Source organism: Hipposideros armiger, unplaced genomic scaffold (assembly GCF_001890085.2).
Source record: "Hipposideros armiger isolate ML-2016 unplaced genomic scaffold, ASM189008v1 scaffold_168, whole genome shotgun sequence".
Lineage (NCBI taxonomy): Eukaryota > Metazoa > Chordata > Mammalia > Chiroptera > Hipposideridae > Hipposideros > Hipposideros armiger.
Window position 1 is genome coordinate 594360 of NW_017731518.1, and position 5919 is coordinate 600278.

The window sequence follows — 5919 nt, forward strand, 5'->3', positions numbered from 1 at the left end:
GGTAGAAGTTGCAGAGCCCTTGAGTTTAGGGGCTGAGGACTCCCCCACCCCACCCCCAAGCAACAGCAGATCAATCATGATTGGTTTAAACCAACATGGTGATCCCAACACGCTTTGCCAGATACTGTCTTTCCCATCCACCCTTGCTGCTGGAGACAGCCATGTTCCCAAGTTCTGGCCAATGAGATCCAAAAGGAAGTCTGTTTGGCGACTTCTGGGTAATGTTTTGCTTCCTGATAAAAAGTCAGGAAGGAGAGTTTCCTATTGCTATCCCTTCCCCACTTCTTGCCTCGAACATGGTTGTGTAAGGAGAAGATGCTTGGAGCTGCAGCAGCCATCTTACAACCATGAAGCAACAAGCCTAAAACCAAAAAGAGCACACTGAAGATGACAGAGGGAAGAGACAGAGAGGCATCAATGAGCCACTGCACCAACCTGGAACTGCCTATCGCTAGACATCTTGATATGAGAGATAATTAAATGTCTTTATTGCTCCAGCCATTGTTAGGTATTCTTTACCATAAAGCCAGATACATCTTGAAACTTTATTATAAAAATGAAAGATTATAACACCCTCTGGTCTGTTTTCCTTTAAGGATAACAAGAGACTTTTTAGAAGCTCTCACCAAAACCATTAACTCAGATGCTCCCTCTGCCAGAATTTCAGCAGCTGGCCATTAATATAACTTCCAGAGGCAGGTAGGGCATCCGCAGGTAGTGTTGCTAATCGATAAAGCTGTTTTGACAGCATCGTGTACTATATTATTAGCTGCATAAAGCAGGCAAGTTAATTTCCGCTCCCTCTGAAATACACAAAGGAACAGGGTATAATTCAGTTCTTTCTGAGTATTAAAGAGGAAATCACAAGGGACATTTTTCAAGCTTTCAACAGGGTTTTCTTTGAATCATGAAAAGCAAAAAGATTTTTTTTTTAGATGGCAAAGTCATGAGGGTCCAACAATATACTAGCAGGTTACTCTTGAAGCAATTGTAGAAATATCTTTTGCTAAATGGAAATGAACAAAAACCTATTCAAAAAAAAAACCTCATATGCAGCAAAATGCATGACCGACATATCTGGCAATCTGTGGAAATCTACAAACTTAATAGGAAATTGAAGGGGGTATTTTGTTTGTTTAGGGCTTAATTCATTAAATAATAATCAAGTATTTGTAAACTATAACAACAATTGCAACAATATTTATTGAGTGCACACTCTATTGTATATACAGGCACTCTAGCTGGTGCTTTTAATGAATCAATTTATTAAATAAGGAAGTAGGTACTGTTATTATCCTCATTTTGGAGATGAGAAAACAAGCCCGAAGATATTAAATAAATTGACAAAGGTCACACAGCTCCAGTGGGGTGCTGATTGTTCAATATTCAGGAATTTTGTAAGCCAGTTTGTTAAGCACCGGTAGCTTGAAATTAGTATGATGGGAATGTTACCACCATAGACACAGGCAAATGCTACAAATCAGGGCTCCTCTCCCCGTTAACCAACACACTAACTGCATAGCTAACCACTGATATAATTAAAATGGTAATGTTTAAACCAAAACAAATGCATGATCCTACTGATGAGAAATGGTAGACCAGGTATGTTGTCAATGGATAGGAAAGTGGGTGAATATTCCAGAAACTACAAGCCTCTGAGAGATCCAGGCAATGTAGTATAAGAATGTAACATGAGGGTTTTAAGGGTACAGTGAGAATCATCTCTGTGCTTCAGTAAGTCTCCAAATAGAAAAGTATACATTCCTCAAAGCTTAATCAGTGTCATGAACCCCAGCTCAGACATCGGAGTTATGTAAATATCACAGGCTTGAGGGCTGGATAATGGAGAATACATTTGCAAGAATATAACTATTTTAAAGATATTTGCAGAAGCCTTTGCTTTGGAGTCACTGAAAAGATTCTAACTGACCAAGAACAAGAACGGAATCAGCTTATGAGCCCAGAAAACAACGATGATGACAATATTTTCACAGTGTTTAAAATTAGAAAATGGAAGTTGAGTGTGTTTGTAATAAAGACAAAATTCATATCTGAACTAATATTAAAAGAAAAAAAATAAAGACCCTTGGCCCTCAGCTCGTATTACAGGTCTTGAATCATTTCCTGATATTTCCTGTAGCACATCTATGCTCCTGTCACTCTATTTACCTGGCCTTTGCATAGGCTCTTCCCTCTGCCTTTCTTTTGGCTTAACAAACTCCTATGCAGCAGTTGAGGCCCAGATTAAACATCACCTCACCTTGGCAGCCTTTCCTGATTTCTCCAGGCAATATCAGCAACTCTGCTCTCTGAAGTCTCACAACCCCCTGTAGATCTATTTTGCTATGATTTACCCACTCACTCAGTGAGTTCTCCCTTGATGGTGAGACCCAAGGACAGCTGTGTCTAATTCATTTCTGTATTCCCAGCACAATCCCTGCTTCTAAAGGCCCCACCACAGTCATACTGCCTTCTCTCCACTTCTTGAACTTGGCCAGACCTCTTCCCAACTTAAGGCTGTTGCATCAGCTCTATATAGAATGCTACACACACACACACACACACACACACACACACACACACACACACACCCTTCACCTGCAAGGCACCATTCCTAATGTTTGATTCAATCTTTAGGCCTTAGGTTAAATGTCACCTCCTCATGGAGGCCTCCCCTAATCTCCCAGACTAGGTTAAATGCCACCCCGCCCCTCATTTTATATTCTCATGCTACCCTCTGTTTTCCTCCTTAACATTTATTACAATTAGAATTACATATTAATTTGTGTAATTATGTGTTTGATATCTGTCTCTCCCACAAGTCTAAGACCCACAAGATCTTAATTCTGTTCCTTACTATGCTCCAACACCTAGCACAGTGACTGGCGCATAGTAGGTGGTCAAATTCACGTGTTGAATGAGTGAGTGGGTAGATGGGTGGACAGATGAACAGCTGGTGTTCCGTTTATGTTTCTGGATGAAGTGTTCATTGCCGTGATGGATTCCTGCTCATCTCTCTCCTCTTCCCCCTCACCTCTCACTTAATAGATGTATTAACACATTACTAAAATATGCTTTTGGGGCCGGCCGAGTGGCTCAGTTGGTTAAGAGCTTGCTCAAGAGTTTGAGCTCTGAGCAACAGCGGTTCGAGTCCCAGCCCGAGCTGAGCAGCCCCTGAGCTGCCAACAGGTGGCAGGATGGCTCAGCTAAAAAAAAAAACACACATAAAATATGCTTTTGTTTCATCCCAGTCTTGTGATGGCTACTTAATTTTATGCAAAGGGATTGCTGGTAAAAAGAAAGGATGTGTTTGGACTGTGATCCATTCCTGGTCATACCCTGTATTTTTCCCAAGTTAGAAACGCAAAGAGATTTTTCTTCATCCCTGATGAAGGCCAGGACAGCAAGGAGAGCAGACGAAGCCCCCTTCACGTGAGCTCTCTCTGCCCCTCCCTCCTTAGGAGTCATTTCTCTCTGGAGGAGCCATTCAGAGGAGCCCTCCTGGCTGTTAAGGCTGGAATCATCCCAACAAAGCAAGGATTGTCCACATTAGCTGAGTAGGAAACAGCCCGGTTAAACACACCCTCTCTCTCTGAGGCCGTTTGGCTGAAGTTCTGGCCTGCCTCACATCCTCACATAATCAGGCTAATTATCTAAACATCTGTTAGGTAATTAACCTGATAAGCTCCACCCACCTTGCTCTCAGGCCTTTGACAATGGGTCCTCCTCCTGTTCCCTAAACCTGCCTTTTGTCAAGTACTGGTGGGTGGTAGACATGATATGGGATCCACCGTCTCACTGCCCTGCTTGCAAACTGACCTCAGCCCATATGGTGGGTCAGGCACAATCCCTTGGGCTCTTTTTGATAGATGTAAGAATTTTCCAGAACGTTTGAGGTGGGCAAGGGTTAGCTACCTCTAGGCAGCCTCACTACCGGTTATATTGAAAGTGAGCCCCAGACCAAATTCACCACACCTCACACATTTTTATTTATCAATAGGCATGCAGTGAACCAATGGTCTATACCACATAACTCTCAATGTGGTGAAGTTCCAGCTCTCCGACTTTTGAGCTGATTTGCTCATGCGTCACAAGATCACGTTTTCTTGAGGATTAGACAACCAAATTCCAGAGGCAGGATCCTGTCATCCCTGTGTTTGTTATTAGGCAACCAGCTTGCCTCCAACCCCATGGCTGCACACAGGCTCCGTCCCACAGGGCATAGGACAAGCCCTGTTGGAGTCTTAGGCCCCCTTCATCCAAGCACAGAAAGGACAGGGTCTGCAAACATGTCACCCAACCCGCTAATCTGCAATACCACTAATTTTATGATGAAAGCCCATTTCTAACATCCGTTTTAACTTCCCCAGTAAAAACCCACTATGCTCTGTGCTCGTTAGTAAGACACCCGGTGGTGACTAGAGATAAGGAAAAGGAAGACCTTGAGGTGGACCCTTCTGATCTACCGTTATGTTATCACCCCTGGCATGTGGAGTCCTCACTGCCTTAGAGGGTCGCTAACACCCACGTTTATATCACACCGTCTAGAACGAAGTATCTTAAAGTAATAACAGACATTATAACACAAGGTGTGTTTTTTTTTTTTTACCTGAGGTCCACAGACCCGCCCCTTGCTAGGGAATCCATGCATAGAATTCAGGGGGCCCATGGTTTTGGATGGGGAGAAAATTACATCTATATTTTCATTGCCCTCAGTATTTGCAAACCCTGTAACTTTGTTATCAACAGAAATCAGATATTTTCCTATCAGATGACAGCTGCTAAATACATCTTGAAATATCATTCACGCTCATCGCTTCTTCTAGATTATTAGACCCTCCCAATCTTTCATGAACTACATTACTATATTATAATCATTTCTGTATTGCTATTTCATAGGTTAATATGTCATAAGTGCATTTTTGTAATAGTTTGATAACCATGTTCTGATAAAATTGGTTTCCTTTGTAATCCTATGTATTTTATTTTATGCATTGATAAACATTAATCTAAGAAGGGGTCCAGAGCCCAAAAAAGAATTTCTGACATGTCTGAGAAGCCTATTGACCCAGAGGTCAGGCCTTCAGAACACTGTTTTTCTTCTCAGCCTCTGGACTCAAATTTTGCAGTACAGTGTCTACAATTCTGGCCAGCAAGCGACACCTTTCATGCTAGTGGCTTAAAACCATTCTGCCAAGATCACACCATCTGTCGCAGGTTGGGTTCCCTGGGAAGCAGACTCAGAGATGGAGATTTGCATGCAGGATGTTTATTGGGGGACACACTTGGGAACAAAACCCGTCCTGTAGGGGAGTGAAGGAAGCAGGATTGGACAGAGGGAGCAGTCACAGCAAAGACCTAGCCCTTCCTTTGGGGAGCTCAGCAGCAAGGCTGGGGCTTCAGGCCTGTCCCAACTTGGTGAGGAAAAGTGCGGGGGGGTGGGGGCTGAGGCTTTGTAACCACACATCCAACAGTCACCAGATGTAGCTGACCCCAGGGAAGGAGGCATGTCTTTGGGTGGGGCCAGGCTCTGCCAGCCATCAGCTATCAACACACCCAACAACTGGGGGAACAAATGCTTCGGTCGTGGAGGGGTGCCAGCCGGTGCAGCAGCACGACACCCACCACAGCTACACTGCACCGCATCCTACAACGTGTCACTCACCTACGTATGCCATCTCAAAACCTCACAGCAACTCTACAAGGTATGTTTAGCACCTCCATTCTAGATCTGAGAAAGGAGGTGATGCATCCTGTGCTATTGACCTCAGTATCGCAGGCTGACCCGTCCCTTTAACCTCCCCGTGTCCAATCAGAGCACCTCCCTCATGGGGTCTACACCCCTGGTCCCTTACCCTCACTCAACCAGCAAGTCTTATGTTTCCCATCATCCTCTCTGCTCCCAGCCCTCACCTGTCT